The sequence below is a fragment of the Lepisma saccharinum genome, chromosome 2 (assembly GCF_977018435.1).
Source record: "Lepisma saccharinum chromosome 2, izLepSacc3.1, whole genome shotgun sequence".
Classification (NCBI taxonomy): Eukaryota; Metazoa; Arthropoda; class Insecta; order Zygentoma; family Lepismatidae; genus Lepisma; species Lepisma saccharinum.
In genome coordinates, this window is record NC_139230.1 from 196,402,677 (window position 1) to 196,423,673 (window position 20,997).

The window sequence follows — 20,997 nt, forward strand, 5'->3', positions numbered from 1 at the left end:
GTGAAAAATATTTATCATCTATTATTGAAAATAACGCAAGGAATATGTTGAGAAGAGATTGAAATTAAAACCACTGATCACACAAACACACACGCACCATCACACACACGCACCATCACACACACGCACCATCACACACACGCACCTCTCCCTCCCCCCCCCCCCCACACACACAAACAAACACAAACACGAGTTTACTAAAGTCAACTTTTTAAAATAGAAATAATATTCTAAGAGTCTCCTGTAGTATGCGAATGTGCGCGTGCACAACAAAAAGCTCTGTAAAGCGAAAGTTGATTCAATACATCTTTATGCAGATCATCGACATTGAGGCCTTGTTATTGCAAAATTCATTGCCATATCATGGTCCATTTTATAGCCAGGAAGTCATTGGGATCCCAAAAGACGCATATACGTATGTGTACGTAGTGTTCCCAAAGGTAAGCTTGGGTATTCTCTCAGGGCACATACAAATGAATGGCAAAGGGTCTCGCCAGTGAAGGTTTGCTCAAGACATAAGAGACTTCACCTAAGAATGGAAATGTTGGAACGAGAAAACAGTGCAGTGAAATATGACAAGACCTTAGGTTTATCCATCATATAAAATAAATAAATGTTTTCTTAAAGTCTATTCTTAGAAAGAATTTTAAAAATTGCTAGTTGCAGTAATCCTCTACATTGAATACCAGTCTGTACTAAAATTAATGAACATTCTAATAAGATTTTTTTTAATTGAATATCTTCTCTACTCAATTTTGATTATTCGGATTTTATCGTTTTCCTCATATTTCCGCGACCATTTTTCTATCTATCACGTGATTTGTTTTATGTTTTCTTCATTTTGACATGTTATTTCCAAATCCATTTAGTGCCAACTGGCACTGTACCTACTGTATAAACTGAGATTCGAAATTTACACCCATCGAAAATCTATTTATCAATTTATACTTTTTGTACATTAATTCACTTATTAGACATGTATAGCCTAAAACAATTTAAAATTTACATTTATTTCCGACGTCTCTTACAGAAATTTTATTTTTGAAAAAAGGGCAACTCTAATATACAACGAATTTGTTTTTTATGAAAATTCGTTGTGTAACTAGAAAAGAAAACAAACAGAATTCGAATAGAGCATAAAAGTGAAACAAACTCATAAAGTACATTAGCATAAATATTTGTATTTGGGCACTATATTAGGAGAATTAAAGATTAAAAGGGAATTAAGACAAGGATATGGATGGCATTGAATGTTTTCAACAGGAAACAGAAAATGTTCTAAACAGTAGAAGCACTAAGACAAAGATTATCATGGATTGGATTTGAAAATGAACCTTTAAGAAAAATCTGAAAGATTCTGAGATTAAACGTGTAGATGGCTAAGAAATTGAAAACATTTTAGGAGAATTAGTGTGAATGTAGTGTAATGGAAACCGTAACAAGAATGTAAGGAGTGTTCCTTTTAAAAATATACAAGAATCAACTTCTGTTTCCACTTCCAAGCTAACTACTAACTAACTAACTCTCTAGCCTTCTTAAACCCGAAGGTTCATGGCTGCAGCAACACAGGCCTTCCATATTTCCATACCTTGAGCAAGATCTATATACTCTTTTCCATCCCTACCGATTTCCCTTAGGTCCATCTCAACGTTGTCCCTCCATCTTCGTCTTGGCCTTCCTACAGGTCTCTTACCATCATGTTTCCAAACAAGAATCCTGTAAACTCCCCTTTCCTCTCCCATTCGTGCCACATGACCTGCCCACCTAAGTCTTCTTGATTTAATTATCCTAATGATATCTGGACATGAATACAAATTATGTAGTTCTAAATTATGTAACCTTCTCCACTCACCTGTCTCCTCATCCCTTTTAGGTCCAAAGATTTTCCTAAGGATCTTATTTTCAAATACTCTCAATTAATGTTCCTCTTTCAATGTAAGGGACCAAGTTTCACATCCATATAATACTACAGGCAAAATTACTGTTTTGTATATTTTAACTTTTAGTTTCTTAGATATTAAACGAGAAGACAAAAGTTTATGAAGAGAGAAGTAACATGCGTTTCCTGAATTAAGCCTACTTTTTATTTCCTCTTTAATATAATTTTCATTTGTTAATATTACTCCTAAGTATTTGAATTTGGAAACTGGTTCAAACGAGTTGTTATCAATAATTAGATTTTCATTATTACCTAACACTTGGTTTCGGCCTGTAAGCATATATTTAGTTTTCTCTTTGTTAACTTCCAAACCTATCTCTTTAGCAGTTTTGAAAAATATTTTAGCATTATTCTTAATTGTATTCACATCATCCCCCAGTAAGTCTACATCATCTGCATATGCTAACAACTGAGTCACACCACTTCCAAGCTAGCGGTGAATTATAAATCAAGTTTTTAAGAACGAAAGAAGAAAATTTTACACTTTCCCCCGTAACCTTGGTGGCCAAATGGTTAGAGCGGCAGTCCACTATGGAACTAAAGCTCCTAGATTCGAATCATTGGTAAGTTTTATGTATGTAATTTTCACTTCTTAGATATATAAGGATTCTTATAACTTAGGTAATAACAGTAACCTATGTGTACGCTTTCCTTTATTTATTTATGTTTTGTTTATCATGGCGAAGTTAAGGCTTTGTAGCCTTTTCTACCACGTAACCTTGTTTACATCGAAATTTTAGTGTATGAAAATTAGAAAACAACATTTAAACCAATACATAAAGAAGTAAATATTGAAATCAAAGAAAGAAAAATATAAAATAAAGAAAACAGAAAAAAATATATATACGGGAATAAAAGTCTAACCATACTCACGGGCATACAACAAAACACACACACACACTCTCACATACACTCACATATTCATGACAAAAGTTTGGAATTTGAAATATCAAGTTGAATAAGTAGTTTCAGTGTTTTTCTGATCTTAACTGTATTCAATTGGTCACTAACGTATAAGCTTGCACTAATGTGCTAACTATTTGTAGCCAATAAAAAATGATTTAATTGTGTGTTAAAGACATATGCTTTAATCTTGTTTTAAACTTACGAGGTAGTAGTCGTTCGTTTCCATATAACTTGTGCAGGTAACCCAACTTACATAACTGAACGATCATGATACTGGGAACGACAGGCGCAATCAATTCATGTACCACAGTAATACATGGGCATTTCATTGTGTTTCAAAATAGTTAACATTCATTTCCATTTTTGTCATTTCCCTTCCTTCCTTTCAGTACGTAACCGCGCTTGTTCCAAATTCCAAAATATTTCCTTTAAAGATACACGTACTTTGGTATCAAATTAACAGGCTAAATATAGTAACTTCGATTGAAACGCATGAATATAACATGTGATGAACAAGTGACCTTGGTAGCGCCTATAATAACATTTTGTATCATCAGTACTTTTCCTCGAATTTTGAGCCAATTTAGAAAATCGAAATTGGATGTTTTGCAGATAATTTAGTTATTCGCAAACGACTACATGGTACAGCGTTGAAGAAATTGACGTAAACAGGATGTAGGTTCCAAAGAGCAGAGAGCACGAGGCAGCTCCGGCAATGACACAAAAGGGATATTTTGATACACGTGTCGGTCTCAGATGAACGTCCCTGGAAACATACAAATGGCCTTCGTAACAGATCCCATCGAAAAGGTAATTCTAATGTTCCATTAACGGTGCTTTGAAAGCCTTTCAGTATTGAATTACATTTTCACGTGAAAGGCCATTAGCGTCATGCTTCCAGTTCAGGATCACTTTATCTTATTGACAGACTTACATCAAAATAGACATTAAGCGCAGGTAGGCTGGGAAGGACAACTTCTCTCTGCTTGCGGAATTAGGTCGCTGCATTCGCCTGGCTTCTTCCAATTACGGTCATGGAAGTGGGCTTCCTTCAGAGGAAAATAATATTTTGTAAAAGGATGACCAGAATATATTTGATATAGTTGCAAAACATCATGTTTGTTACACACACACACGTGTACTGATAACAATTGAAGTGTGGATAAGTTCGTTTTAAAACGAGGGGATGATGTTGATGCAAATGATTGTGTATGTGTGTGTGTACCGATCTCCGTAGCGGAGTGGCTGGCACAACGAGCTATGACGTCTGAGGTCCTGCGTTCGAATCCAGACATGGACATGAGTTCATAAATTTCATGATATCATTACTCATCCTCATCGTCACAATTAACCAAAAGTGGGCAGAAAAGTGCCGTAAATTAACCTAATTCAGTTAATCAAAATAATGTGTGTGGTGTTGGTTATTTAACACTTCTGCTCCTTACTACCTTCTTTCAGTGTAACAACTGTTTGTGTAAGTAATAATTTCAGTAGTTACTTGTAATTGCAAACTTATAATTACTTATAATTGCAAACAATATAAAAGTGGTTTTGCGTCTGTATCTCAGATTTCCGATTCATAAATCTTTCATTTATAAATTCGAGCATATTCACTGAAAGTTTCATAGGTACCTAAAATTTTGGTTAGCCACAAATTCCTCTGAGTTGCTAAAAAATTGATCACGTTTAACGTTAAACTACGAGGGGCAGTCAAACATTATCCGCCCTCTCACTATAAATTTCTTTAGGTTGACCACACTGCCTTCATCGCTTGCGTGCTGAAAAGTGGTACTCTTGAACGTGGCCGAGGTTTTATATTAAACTCTCTTTTTTTTTTCTTTTGTTACAGAGTAAACATGGCCTCTACACTGTGCACCAAGGAAAAACAGAGATCAGTGATCCGATTTCGTTGGTCTGAAGGTGTGTTAAGGGCTGAAATTCATCGCAGCCTTTTAGTACAATACGGGAACAGTGCTCTACCGTGTAGATGTGTGTATGCGTGGATCAAGAGGTTAAAAATGACTGGAAAAGGGGAAAGCACGAAGTGGGAGCAGGACGCCCATCAACCTCCACCACTGACGAGAAGATTCAACAAGCTCCAGAGATGATTCTGATGAACCAACAGGTCACAGTCGATGAGGTGGCATGTTCTTTGCAAATTAGTCATCAGTGGCGTGCCCAAGGGAGGGGGTTGACGGGGGATATACCCCCCTTTGGCACAGTATTCTTAAAAAAAAAAAAGGAACTTCAAAGTCAGTATAGCATGACAAAACGATGACTGACTACTAAAAAAGTGTACATAACCCCCTCCTCTTTCGAAAATTTTCGGCACGCCATTGTTAGTCATGGTTCTGCATTCGAAGTCATCCACGACAAGCTTCAGATCACTGATCTCTGTTTTCCCTTGAAGCACACTGTCAGTGTAGCAGCCATGTTTACTCTGTAACAAAATAAAGAAAAATGGAGCAATTAAGATAAAACCTCGGTCACGTACAAGAGTACCGCCTTTCAGCACGCGAGCACTGATGGCAGTGTGACCAACCTAAATAAACTTATGATAAAACTGCTGATAATTTTTGACTCATTGATTGATCTGGTGTTTAAGTTGAGACACAGTAAGGCTAATCGGGACTGAACGTACAGTATAAAATGGGATCCATACCACTATGTGCCTCCACCAGGTATCGAACCCTAGACCCCTTGATTACAAGGCAACGACGCTACAACTGCGCCATCGGGGAGGTCAATTTTTCACACATGTAATATATTGACTTTAATTGGTTTAATTTTCTGAGGCACCATACAGAGGTGTATTCTAGTGTGGCTATTGTCTCTATTATAAAATGTAAGTTTCTGAACACTGGCCATACGATGATTGGTTGAGCAACTTCACGGCTGAGCCGCCTCTAGAAGTGATCTTCGAACTCTTTACACCAACACAACTAGCTGGATGTTTCTTTAGGATGGCACTAACAAGGCTCCAGGCATCGACGCTAAATACGGTGCACGAAAACTCCCAGTTTACGTCACGAAGAACTTCGACACCATGCTCCGGACCTGCCATTATCCCAAGCAATGGAAGATTGCGATCGAGCACCCCATTTTGAAGGGAGGAAAAGCAACTCTTTCCGGCCAATTACAGACCTATAAGCCAGCTCAGCCACCTGGGTAAGGCCTTCGAAAGACTTCTCTACGAGAGGTTTGAACGTTCCGCCCTGGAACTCACTTTCTACAGGAGTTCGCCGCTTTCACATCTAATGTCGAAATTCATGACGCCCCCGATGAGGAAACTATCTTTGACTACTTCATAAGTTGTTGTTTTTTTTACTTATAATCATACGAAAGTTTTTTGATTGACTGATTGATTTGCTATAATTTAAGTTGATTTTCTGAGACACTTTTGACTAATTGCAAAGATGAGGATGAGCGATGATATGATGAAGTGGATGGAGAGACACTCACAAAGAACACCAATGCCCAAGCTGGGATTCGAACCCGGGACCCCTTGCGTAGTAGCGCGCTGTGCTAACCACTCCGCCACGGAGGTCGGCAGTTTGATTTTCTTGTACCGAAATATGAAATTACTTATGGGACACCCTAATAATAATTACGACACCGGTCCTACATTCGGTTCTCATAGAACATCACATTAATTTCACAATGGGATGACATTTTTTATACTTCTATTTGTGTTCGAACGGTCAAGCATGAAGCAATGAAATTTAGAGTCTTAAGAAAAACATTTTACGAGGTAATTTTGGTAAGAATTCCTCATGATCAATTTTGTCGAGATTGACGCCAGGGGTTCTTGGTTCGATCAATTGATTGAATTTTGTTCTTAGTTCACTTTATACTCAGATAGGCTAATCCGGACTGAACCTTTAGTTTAAAGTGGGATCCGAACCAGTCTGCAATGGCCCTCCACCGGTATTGAACACAAGACCCATTGATTATAAGGCGACGACTTTACCACTACGCCATTGAGAAGGCTTTTTTCCGGGTCGAAGATACGTTAGAGCGTCGTACAGTTCTTGCACAGAAACCCTATAATGTAAGTCAATGTGCAATGTGTTAGATTTGGTCAAAAATGTTATATTTTTAGCTGAAGGAAGTGGATATCTAGTTTTTAAAGAGGAGCTTTGTAAGCAAACTATCAGAATTTCCGGTTAAACTTCTACTTCTGCAATTTGGCATCCGGTGTCTTACTTTCTCCTCGTCTCATTACCAACCTGTGTGACCATTCGATTCTGAGTTCCATTTCCTTACGTTCATTATGGACATTAGGACAGCAGAATTGCTCGCCATTTAGAACCGCTTCCTTGGGAAAATGTCCTCCACTTCTACTTGCAGAAAGGTTCGTGCCGAGTCCCCTGCTGAATGTCACTCGGGAAATAGGTATTTTGCCACCAAGCAGACTTCTGATGTCCTAACTAGGTTCATACCTGGAAAATAAAGGCTATTAGGTATATGAGACAGTTAATTTACAAGAGAGAAGGAATATTCATATTCACTAAGTAACAAAATTATTCAAGAATATTCAAATATTCTGAACATTAGTAAGCCTTAGGACATATAAATTTGAAACAAAGCGCTGCTAAAGTGAAAAGAGCCCTTCGTGCATTTGATATTTCCTTATTACTTTGCTTATTTGAAGATTAGCTATTTAGAGATAGTTTTAGTCTTCAAATAAGATTATTTATACTTGCTCACACAGTTGTAAAAACGAGCAAAATTGTAGTCGCAAACACTCCTGACTTGTAAAGATCCCGTTGTAAGTCAATGAGATCGTTACAACCCAGAAGTGTCCGTGACTGTACCAGTGTTTAACAATAGTAAGTGACATTGTCGGATTTATTGGGGGGAACGGGAGCACGTACCCTCCAAAAGTGATGACCAAATATTATCAAAGTGATTATATCCATTTATCCCAACGAACAAAAAATATTTGAGCAACACAGAACAGAATTCTTCAATAATATTATTTTCCATACTGCCAAAGAAGACAAAAAAAAATATTTAACGTAAAGAGACTAATCAGTACTTGATCTACTATTTAAAATTAAAATTTTCCGCAACTGGAAATCGATCCAGGACATCTTCATTACAGGCCGGCAAAGTTAACACTGCGATAATTGTGGTAATGTACACAAGCAGAATCAGTGATGATGTAACCGGTTTTGGACGCCCACTCAGAATTGATCTATATAAATATAGTTTATTTTTAGTTTCCAGTATGCTAACTTTTACGCAAAGAAATTTAACGAGTATTGAACAACATTGACATGTGAGAAAAACAGAGTAAATGAAATAACAGCTAATAATGACATGGTTTCATTTTACCACACTGTGATGAATAGCCTAGTATAGAAATCATAAAGTGGACATTGTTGTATTTCTCTAAAACCTTGGTTTCTGAGCCTACCTCATTGTCTACTTACTATAAAGGGAGAATCTAGCATCACTATAGACAGGGTATCTGTTAGGAAACGTAGAGTCCTTTGATAACTATACTCGTGAGGCCTCTATTTTAGAAAAGTGAAAATATAAACAGCTTCTGTTTTCGTAAAATTTCTACACTTATCCAAAGTTATTAGTAATTATAGTGTGTAATTATTATATATTGTTGTGGACTATATAAGCACAGGGTTTCATCGTTAACCAACCATAAGATCTGACACCATGTAAGGAACATCAAGACAAACAGCTTTTCTTGATAACTGTTTTGCTAGTCTAGGCCTTGTTTCGGCGCTTCGACCTCTCGAGAACATGTTTCATGTTTTTGTCCATGTCCGCACTACAGATTCATTGTTGCTGTTAACATTTATTATTTTTGCCAGATAATATGGCGTTAGCAGTCTAAGAAAACGGGATAGCTCTAGACAGAGAAGCCGACAGGATAAAACCCTGAGGTTAACCCTTTCGCTCAGTTCATGTATGAACGATATTTAAAGGTAGTAAAAATACTTCGAAAGCACTTTCTGACTCAAAAAATGCATCCATTTTTGTGTATTGTGTACGCTGTTCAATTCTTTATATCCCTTTCTTTAATCCTATTACAATACTGGTTCAGATTTACATTCCCTAATACGAGCTCCTGTGCAGTGGCATACGTCGCAGACCCCATCACGTTGGTCTTGACTATAGATATTGTAGTGGTTACGTAGATAATTTTGCAAAATATTGTGTACATTGTTAGAATTGTATTAAATGTTTTCCTTGAGTGTCAAAACTGTTTTTTGACACCCGAGAAACGAATAGGAATCTCTTGATTAATGAACAATTTTTCATTCACAGTGTCAATTACAAGTATGTTTTAAATATTATTTTCATATTGCGTATAATTTCATATTTTCATAGAGGGGAATCTGTATGGTCATTACATTATGGAAAATATGCTGGTGAAAGACGAAACCAACCGTTTAAAGAGGCTCATTTACCTCTCAGCTTGCGGAACACTTATCGTCTTTGTATGTATGTCTAATCGAATAATTTACTATAAACTATAATCAAAATATTAGGATTTGGTTGTCGTTTTATTGATTCCTACAATTTCAATTTATCCAATTTGTTGTCAATTTTGTCAAAATACAAAAACTTTGATTGTTTTATTGGCGAATGCAAGATATTTATTCTCACAAGTGCCTTGGCCTAAATAAGATATGGCCCAGCATTGGACGGAACTCTCTTTCAATTTATACAAAGTCATGTGAATTGTATTTCCTTGAACGTTATCTCGAGGCAATGAAACAAATGGTTTCATCTGGATGGACATTGCTTAAAAAATCAAATAAGAGGAAAAGCTGCGGGCAAGGAACAGCCGATTGATCCAACCAATTCGCATCACGAAGATTTCCAGTTGCATCTACAGGGAATCAATGTGTAGTGAAGCAACATGCTTCGCGAGCTCTTCTCGCTGATTTAGAGCCTGATATTGAGGGTGCTATTGGATCTAGTCCTTTCAGACAAGCTTTTTTCTCCGATAACTTCGTTTTCTCCCCGAATGGAACTGGAAGGAACGGCATGGAGAGCCGCTGCAAGGGATGGTGTTGTTGCCATCAATTCCTCGCAAGGCGTAATGAGGAAAGGAAACTAAACTAGAGATGCTGGAGGACTGCAAATCTTTATTTTGTTGTTCTGCTCGATCTAATATCAGAATGTTTTTAAATAGTGAATGGAATTTGTGAAATTTCTCTATCCAAAGTAGGATAGTGTGTGTTCTTGTTACAAACAAATAGAGCTGAATGAAGAAACTTTCGTTCCCTAAGAGAATGTGCGTAACCCATTTAGGGTTTTATACTCTTTTCTACCTGTTGACTTCCGTGGCGGGGTGATGAACACAGCACGCTACGATGACAGTGGCTCCGGGTTCGAATCCCGGCCTGGGCATGCGCGTTCTTTGTGAGTGTGCTTCCATCAACTTCATCATATCATCACTCATCATCATCGTCGTAGAAAATCGATGCTGAATAACAAAAATCAAATCAAATCCTTTCTCTGGAAATTTCTTTATATGTTGAAGTTTTAAGCGAATTTATATTTTAAAAATTTCTGAGGCTTATAAAAACGTACCCGGAATTTGGCTGGTAAAAGTCCCACATTGGAGGTATCAAGAATCCATTTTGTCCGTAGGATGGCAGTACTGTACTGAATGACCACGCAGAGGGGTAGAGTAATCTATCCATCAGTTTGTGCACAGCAGCTGCTTACGTTAGTTGTGTTGACGAGTGTCCTGCGATTTGCAGAATGGAGACAAATATCGAGCAAAGAATTTGTTTGAAATTTTGTGTTGCCAACGGACTGTCGTGTGCTGAATCGTTGAAAATGCTACAAAAGACCTTTGGCGATTCGTGTCTGTTGAAAACATAAGCGTATGCATGGTACAAGGCTTTCAAAGAAGGCAGAGAAGTTGTTGCCGATTTGCCCCGTTCTGGTCGACCTTCCACGTTGACGACTGACGAAAACGTCGGAAAAATCAGGACTATGGTGCTTGAAAACCGGCGTGAGAGTGTGAGAGGGGTGGCTCGTGAGCTTGACATATGACACATGTTCGTTTACAACATTTTGACTGATGCGTTAGGCACGAAACGCGTCGCGGCACGACTTGTTCCGAAGGAGCTGAATTTCCTGCAAAAAGCACATCGCAGGGATGTTACTGAAGACCTGATTTCGCGAGCCTCTAGTGACTCAACCTTCATGAAACGCATCATAACTGGTAATGAGACTTGGGTGTATGAGTATGACATGCAAACAGGTCAACAATCTTTGGAATGGCGCTTCGAAAATGAACCAAAACCCAAAAACCACGCCAAATTATCTCAAAAATTAAGGTCGTGCACTCAGAATTCTTTCCAGCGGGACAAACTGTGAATAAAGAGTTTTTATGTGACCGTTATGAGGCGTCTGCGTGAGAATGTTCGTCGTAAAAGACCAGAGTTATGGAAAAACAATTCTTGGATTTTGCGCCACGATAATGCGTCGTCACACAAGTCGACTCTTGTTCGCGAGTTTTTGGCCAAAAACTCAAACACATGTCCTCGCCCAAGGCCAATATTCTCCAGATATGGCTCACTGTGTTTTTTTTTCTCTTTCCGTGACTCAAGTTACCACTTTGGAGAAGGCGTTTTGAATCAATTGAATCCATTAAAGGAAATTCGCAGAAGGAACTCAGGTCGATACCGTCTTCTGCGTTTGAAAAGTGTTTCGAAGACTGGTTTAAGCGTTGGCATATGTGTGTTGGATATGATAGGGCCTATTTTTAAGGCGACAAAATAAATGTTGATGTTTAACCACGTATTTTGTGTTTTATTCACAAAGTCCGGGTACTTTTTGTACGTAGTAGTATAAACGCTTCTAGTGTTATTTTGGCCATGTAGTGTTAAAGAAAGAAGGAAATAGTGGTGTGTTTTTTAATAATACACGGCTCACTTATATTACACCATTTTTTCATCCTTAACCCGATAATCCATCACGAAATGAGGGATAAAACTACCTTATCACTACTTCTCCTTCTCTATATGTACATGCTTGTGTGTGTGTGTGTGTGTGTGTTAGCTAGTATATTCATTGTAACGACAATGCTAATTACAAACCAGAACAACGGTTTGCAACGCTGAAAGAATGATCTTTTCTTATGAAGCTATACCCTGTCCCCGGATTCTCTGGAGCGAGCGAACAAAAACAAGTATCTGTGCAAGTAGTGACTTAAGAGGATTCGACCAATGAACGCGTGAGAGGGAACGGGATTGCGTGGGGGAAAAGCGACTGCAGGTACCAGCAGTTTGCAGGAGAGTATTCTGCTTCGCTCCGACCACTCACTCTCCGACCATGATCGCGACCTTGCTCCAGAGATTCCCGGGATAGAGTATATGCAAACTGCTGTAAATAATTGTGTATATTTGTCCACGGACACAATTACTGATTGTCAAACAATACCATGATTTTTTTCCTTATTTTCCTTCCCTCCTGAGCTCAGTTGTATATATTTTCAAGTTGGCTCCAGTTAAAGATGAACTCTTCAGTTCTTCAACCCTTATTCTTAGACCATCCCCATTGCGTCCAAATGTCGTTAACTTGATACGCACGAGTCTGAACACACTGACGTCAGAAATAACGAGCAGAGTGGTCAGGAAGTTTCAGCGGCGCAAGTATTCATATCGTCTCACCAAACTTCACTTAAATTTTGTTGGCGTGCAACATCTGTTGCAGGGGTAGTTGGAAGAACGAAAGACGAGGGTCGTGCCAAGAACCACCCTCTCAAGCGATGCAGTGCCTAAGTGGTTCGTGCTCTATCCTTGCCAAGAATTCAGTCGTGAGAAGGCCACAAGGAATATTGATCTTCCTCAGAAAGTTCTTTCAATTTGCAGCTTGGGGACAGAGCGAAAGGGTCTTATTTTCTACACTAAAGAAATATGTATCTTATTTTATAGTGATGAAATAAGTTAGTCATTGACTCTTCAGATATACTTGGCATACTATCGTCATTAAAATGGTAAAGTATAATAAATGGAAACACAACTACAGTCACAGATAAACATATTTGTGAGCCGACCTCCGTGGGGGATTGACTAGCACTGTTCGAGGACGCCATGAGGCTTGGTTCTTTTATTCCTTCCTCCTTTCTTTTTCCTTCTTTCCTACCTTCCTTTTTTTCTTTCCTACCTTCCTTTTCTTCTTACCTACCTTCCTTTTCTTCTTTCCTACCTTCCTTTTCTTCTTTCCTACCTTCCTTTTTTTCTTTCCTACCTTCCTTTTCTTCTTACCTACCTTCCTTTTCTTCTTTCCTACCTTCCTTTTCTTCTTTCTTTATTTCCTTTCCCTTCCTTTCGCCTTCATCCCTTTCTTTCTTTCCTTCATTAGAAAGAATGAAGGAAAGGAAGGGAGGAGAAAAGTAAGAATGAAAGAGGGAATTAGCCCGGGCTGTTCATGAGTGTTCCTTGTGAGTGTCCCTTCATTGATTGATTGATTGATTTAGTTTATTTTACTTCACGTTTTGTGCCTCTTGGCTAATTTGCGAAGATGGGGATGAGTGATGAAATGATGAAATTGATGAATGGACATTCACAAACAACCAAGCCCGACCAGGATTCGAACCCGGGACCCTTGGCGTCTCAGAGTGTCCATTCATCTTCATCAATTTAATCGTATCATGACTCATCCTCATCTTCGAGATTAGCCAAATGCTGTAGAAAAGTGAAGTAAAATAAACCAAATCAATCAATCGGTCAAACATATTTATGAAACTTTCAATCTTGTAGAAGGGCATCCAAAATTACACTCAAATATGCTGTATTGTACAGCTTGGCGAAGATAAGAAACCCTCTGGCGCTGTAGTTGAATTTTCAACAGTAAGCAATCTGAATGAGTGTGGGCGATGCAATCAGATGTTTGCCATGTAAACCTAATATTGCATTGACAAAATGTTTGATAGAGACGTGATATTTAACGTTGTTGGATTTTGGCAAGGAAGTAAGGCGGTGGGGGGAGGGGTTATGCATATTGAAACTCGGTAGCACAAGCAAAGGGTAGCGAAAAGAGAAAACAAATGACTGCCCACTGTAGTTCACGAGTTTGCTGAGGTTCTTCCCATCTTGGTTGAGCTATATACTCCCTCTATTACAAAGAGTAACTGTTATTTCTGTGCCATTAAGTTATCTCATAGAAGCCCTGATTCCTTATTATTAATAATCATTCTAATTATCTCTGTTCCAGAGTCCTATTGATAAATAATTAATACTCATTGGTGGACGGACTTGTTAAAAGCCTTGCCGAAGTCTTTTGAACTACAATATTATTTTTTTATATCAACACATATTTTCAATATCGTCAATCTGTGACGGATGAACGGGCTGCTTGATAGAAAATTGCATTCAATTCACTTTGCAAACACAGCCAATGAACAACCTCCCTCTGTGGATCGAAAAAATGACAATCGATGCGTGTCTCATTAATTATCTGACAGAAAGGTTGCGAATTTGTGATTCCGTAACGGCATTTGTTCAAAACCATTCGTTTAAAGTCCTAGAAATCGTTTACATCATCTGCAAACTCTGCCAGGTCAGTTCTCAAAAAAGTCACTTAAATTAAACGTCTTGAATTTCATCCTATCAATGTCAATTCGAAATCGACGCGGAAGAGAGAGATATTAAGTCAAGGCCGACTTTCAGAGAAGCAAAGATTTCCTCGAAATGTAAAATAAAGAAAATATCCAAGAGAGGAAAAAAGGTATTCTTAGAATTGTGTAGATAATTTTGAAACTTTTATTATATTTTCCGAAAGAAAATATTCTATTGCTGAGACCATCACAGGCAGACAAGGAACCATACAATATTCACATATCTCGAGGTGCAGAACATTAGTATATTATTATATGTCGTTCGATATTTTTCAACATTATTCCGGCCTGTGTGGCGAACTATTCAGCACAGTGCAGGAAGATACGATATTTGTGGCGATTCTGAAACTAGGCAAGTATTCTATGATATAACAAAATTGCACAAAGGTTCAGTCCTGTATGAAAATGCTTTCTGGAAGTGAAGATCGTAAAAAATATGGTAAAATTTTGGGACAGTAAAGTATAAGAATGTTCCATTTTATATAGCTATTTTATAGTTAATATTTACACCGTCATTTCCCTCATAAGTTATACACACTTGATTTTACTGTTTTCCAGCACCGTTATGTCTAAAGGGATTGAGACATATTTACATAGATACTTTGGCACTTATAGAACTTAAAATTTATAGTTTATTGTTATTGTTAAGTCCAAATCTCTTCTTTCTCCTCTTGAATCAAACGGTTTGATGTGAAATGGGAAAGAAATATTAAATTGCAGGAATAACAATAACTGATACAGGCTCAATAGTACATATTGATTGTTAATAAATTTGTTTCTTTGATGCTCTTTATATTCAGGATCGTTTTACTTTCCATACAACGAGGACTTGCAGCCTTACAAAGTGGCCAATTCAAGCGAAACCTCCGAACAGAACTTTTAAATCAGTATTCTCAGTTTCTAATTCCCCGGAGGGAGATTAAAAGAAATTTTGGAAAGCGTCCTTTCTCTGATTTATTCATCTAGCAATTCTTCTCTCAACGGAAAAAAGTTTCTCGCACAAGAATAAACTTTTACTCTTGAAGAAGAGCATACGAAAAACTAAATTGCTGTGAGAAAGACTATGAATCGCTGTTTGTTTCTTGTATTCCAGTAGATTTATGTTCTACATCAATGCGTGGGCAACGTGTGTCATGTGTTTCTGTGCACTTCTACCTGGCTATAGGAGCCAGAGACCGAGAATAATAGCTCATGCAGTACAAATGAAATTATAGCTCCTTAAGTAATAGTAAGTAATTTGAATTTTTTAATATAAAGAAATACTTCCGTGTTGTGTGTATGGGGGACCTGTTCGTTACTTGTATTACATAAATAGGGAATGTAGAATATCTTTCGAAATGGCATTCTGTTTTCAAATGATAGTTTCAAATATGTATACACATAGCAATATAGAACATGCCTCTTAATTATTTTCCATTAATTAGAACATTTTGAAGACTAAGTAAGCACTGGAATCACAGCTGGTATATATAATCTTCTGTGGTGCTCGTGAGTGAGTGAGTGTTTATGTTCACTTTATGCACAGTAAGTCTAATTGGGACTGTGCCTACAGTTTAAAGTGGCATCCGAACCATTTTGTGCCTGCACTGTATATCAAACCCGGGACGACTCCTTGATTACAAGGCGACAATGTTACCACTACGCCATCGGGGAGGCTCTGTGGTGCTTCTGTTGTGTTGGCTATGTGTATTTGTGATTGCCCCTCCATCCATCATAATATCACCATACGTCCCCATCGTCGAGATTCGCCAAAATCGGAAGAAAAGCGACGTAGAAAAACTCAACCAATCCACGAATTAGCGGAATGTAGAAGAGTTATTACATCTGGATACTCATCTTTTATTGCACATATACATACTTATAACTTGATGAAGAGAGAAAATGTGTAATTAGCAACAGTTGGAAAAAGTCGAATTTTTCGTAGTAAAGAGCGGAATGTTACACCTTTCTATGTTGATACGCCCTTCTCATTTGCTTTTCTCGATGGCCAATACACTGTCCCAGGAGTCTGTGGAGCAAGCGAACGAAAACGAGTTCACTGCGCAAGTAGTGACTCGAGAGGGTTCGACCAATGAACGCGTGAGAGGGAGAGGGAGGGGACAACGCGACTGAGTCTATCATCCGTTTGCAGCTGCGCGCACTGCTCGACCAACTCCCTTTCTACCATTCTCTGCCGTTATGTGCGTCGTTATTCCAGACTCCTGGGATGTAGTATAGTTTCATTGTCAACTTACAGTAGACAGTTTTTAAATATGTTACTTTCCCTCCTTTGCATAGTGGATGTGAATTTGTGATAAATATATTTTTTTCGAAAAATTTAGAAGTTGGATCTTTCATGCAACAGCAGGGTTCAAAATCACATAGATGACGTGATTATCTGATGGAGAAAAGTGTTAACAAATACAAAAACCGCTAATAGTATGAAGCCTCACATGTAAGCAACCCACTTAGCACTTCAAGTAGGCAGGTTGCATACCGTAAGGCTGTAACTTTCAAGCGTGCTTAGCGTAGAACAGGTTTGTGTCAAGTATGTGAGCACTCATCCATAAAAGTAATTCTCAGCTACCTTAACGTGCAATAAATGAGTTTCTCGCTTGCTCTCTTTGCCAAACATTTTGTTGGGCCGCAGAATTTAGCATCGTTGAACCCTGACTTCTAAAACAGTGAAAATATACAGGCCAAGATTCTAAACACTCCGTCAGAGAAGTTGGCGAATATTTCTTGCTATTGACATTCGGAAAATTGAAATTAATATTTACGTTAATCTTGGAGTATGAAAGCTTGCCAAGTTATTATGGTTTGATGATATTATCCTCCATTATCCAATTTGGCTGTACTGTGAATGATGCTTTGCTTTAGACCCAGCATTTCCTAGGCTCCCATCGGCAGAGGCAATCCCACCTTTAAAAGCCTGCATGCAGTCAGTCCGCAGTTCGACAGATGTTAGCACAAACCAATCTTGTTACAAGCGTGTGCTTTGGTACTGCTCTCGTATCGAGTTACTCGCCATAACAACCACATATAATGCTATCCCAATTCACGATCGTTAACGGACAGGCTTAATAGCAGCCAGATAGCTCCGTGCTCCCTTTTATGTCATCACGTGACCAGAGGCGCCCCTCGTCGGCTCGCAGATTGGTGGCAAATTAATTGGAATTGCAAGCCTACTCATCGGTTCAATACTTCGCCGGGAACACCCAACAATTCTTTGCAGCACGTGCTTGAATTGTGACCAATAAGTGTGAAAGGGAATTTAATATGGAGCTCTATTGCATTGTCAGTACCCTGTCTTGGATTTTTTCGCTCGTTATGACTGATTGACTGTTTGGGGTTTACGTAACTTTGAAGACGTTTATTAGAAAAGAAAAGCCGCACATGTACAAATTTGAAGCTTGAGTTTGTGCTTTAATTTCACTTTATGCACAACTAGGCTAATCGGGACTGGACCTACAGTTGAAAGTGGGATCCAAACCACTCTGCACTTCCACCGAGTATCGAACCCGTGACTCCTTGATTACAGGGAGACGACGTTACCACTGCTCCATCGAGAAGGGCTCCATTTAAGGAGTTTATTGTTCGAGCATGCAATACAAATATAATACACCTCACTCTACTACATAATCGTTCATGATCACAAATTTTACTTGACATGTTCTAATATTGTGCTTTTCAATTTTGTTTTAAGAGAAAATAAGTCTACTCTGTTTTCGCTCGTACTGAAGTGATTAATCCTAGCTTACAAGAAGGACAGAGAGGGGGTTGGGGGGAGGGCTGTCAGGCCTACCACCTCTATTTTTTTTGTTTTTCAAGTTTGGAATTTTTTATAAAAAAATTGAAAAAGAAATTGCATCGTTCCCTAGAGTTTCCCAATCTTTCTGGATTACTTTTGTTCATAAAAACATAAATGTAGCGAATATAGTAGGCAAAATTTACTTAGTGGGCCAATCAGACACTTCGTGTTATTCGAGTCGCTCATGTGAGTAACAGTGTACAATTAGGTAGGTAATTATAGTAATTTTGGTAATTATTATAATTAATGTACAACTGTATCCATATGAACAAAAAAAAGCATTGATGAAAAATTAATATGGCTCTTGTGAGTCTTAGTGAGTGATAAAATGTGCGTGTGACACCTATGGAAAGAATTGTTATGATCTTATATTAATTAAAGTAATTTTTGTAATTATTATAATTAATGAATAACTGCACTTACATAATAGACATTGGAAGCAGTGATTCAATAAAAAAATGTTTCTTTAATTTTAGTGATAAAAAAGTGGGGGCCTTTCACCCCCTCCCCTTCAGGTACGTACATTTATCGTATGGCATGAGTTAGCTAGGGTTGAAGCTTTTGCAAATATTACATATTTGTTCAGCACTTTTGAAGGTTATGCATTTCATTTCTCGGCTTCTTTGGCGTGTCAAAAATAAAATATAAATAACATCATATAGGTGTCGATGGAAAAAAAAATATTTTGAAATTTAAGGATAGATTTTTGTCGTTTCATCGTCGTGGTGAGTGTACGCAACTGCGAGTAGATCATATTGAGTTGCGGGTTTGGGAAAGTTTGAAGGCGTCATAACGTTCTATGAAAGTATGCCGTTTCACACAAACCGGCGGAAACGACGCAATAATATTTAATAGCGTTATCTTGAGAGAGCCTGGACCTCTTTTGCCCATTGCCGCTTTCTCTTCCCACGGATCCCGGAGTGCCCCAAATATCGCGCATCGCCGCTGGTGGAGTTTATGTTTGGACGTTGGAACTTCAAGGAAAACAGAGCGAAGCAATTCCTCCTCGTTCGTCCGCTCATTTTTCAAATCCCCAGGCAATCAACTCGCCTTGTCTATTTACGCAAGGGTTGACCCTCCTACAAACAACTGCTTACGTTCGGATGGTTTCAGTGAGGACAACGTTGTTCGCCTAAATCTTGAGGACCGTTCTTGTCCTCTTCTCTCGCTATCTAGATGGTAATTACGATAGCTCTCCAAGGGTCATGTAAAACACAGCATCTTCCTTATCCATTTGATCTTCTTATTTGATCTTGATATTATCTCGCGAAGGCTATTATTCGAGCTTCAGCAGAAACAGATTGTAGGAAGTAAAACCTGACATTCTCAAAGAGATCCTATCGCGAAAGACTCTTTCAGCATTGAAAGCTGCTCGATCAAATAGGGTGAAGGAAACACCGGTTACAATACAAATCTTGTTCTCGTACCAATGTTTCATTTAACATCATATAGCATCATTCATTAAATATTACAGAACGTGTTACTTACTCTATTATTTCTATGAAATATATTAGATTTATCAAAAACCGTAATATACTTAATGGCTTTTGATTTGTTTTTCTTCATTTGGCTCATTTTACTTCGCATTTGGCGAAGATGGGGATGGGTGGTGATAGGATAAAATTGATGAAGGGACACCCACAAAGAACACCCATGTCCAGGACGGGATTCTAACCCGAGAACTCTGGCGTTGTAGCGCGCTGTGACAACCGCTCCTCCACGGAGGTGGACACGTACTTATATTTTTGATACCAGGAATCCTGATCGTATTGTTGCATTTTTGGTATTTGTCGTTGCCTTTCTCTTATTTTAGTTTAATCCCGTCGATGAGAATGATGTTCCAGGAGAGAATAGATACAAATATCACCCATTTCTTAACCAGTATTCAAACTTAAGTTCCATCTCACGTTAACCAAAACACACAAGGCAAAAATAGAAATATTTCTCTCGAATAGAATATGATTTTTTTGTTTATCTTCTTCCCTTTTTTCGTCACTTTTCTGTCAGTTTTAGCTAATTCCAAGGAAGAAGATTAATTTCGTGAACTTGATGAAGGGATACACAATAATGGAACACCCTCCCATGCCTCGGCCGGGAATTTAACCTGTAATCTTCTGTGACGAGATAGGTATCGACTCTTCAACGTGCCCGACCATGGAAGTGGTTAATGTGTCTAGTGTAGCAATACGAGGTTAATAACGTCCTTCCGAACTTTGTTCAGTTCAGATATTTAATAAACATTAAATTTAATGGTAACACTATTAAGACTTGCTTTCATGTTTAATGAAACACTCAAAATGCTGACCAAGGCAGAATTTATTGTAAAATAACAGGCTATAAACGTAACGTTTCCACCCTCTAACAGGGTCTTCTTCAGACGATTCACACTAAAATTAAATAAAGATCCAACCATAATCTTACATATACACACACAGTACGGGGTCTGCACACAAAACACATGAAGGCTACAGTCCTTATCCCAGACATTTCCTATCAGGAATTCCTGAGTGTGGAGTCTCCTGACAGGTAATTGACACTCTACCTGGCAGGTGATTGACAGGTAACGAGTGAGATTCTGGCACCATCTCCTTATCAGTTCCTCTACATCTAGACGTGAACAGATTCCTTATCTCGTGATCTTCTTCCCTAAATTTCAATTCATTATTTTTTTTACTATCATCGTACCTCTCATTGTTGCTATTCATGATTTTAAAAATAAATAAATTATATCTTATTATGTGCTTCCTAAAT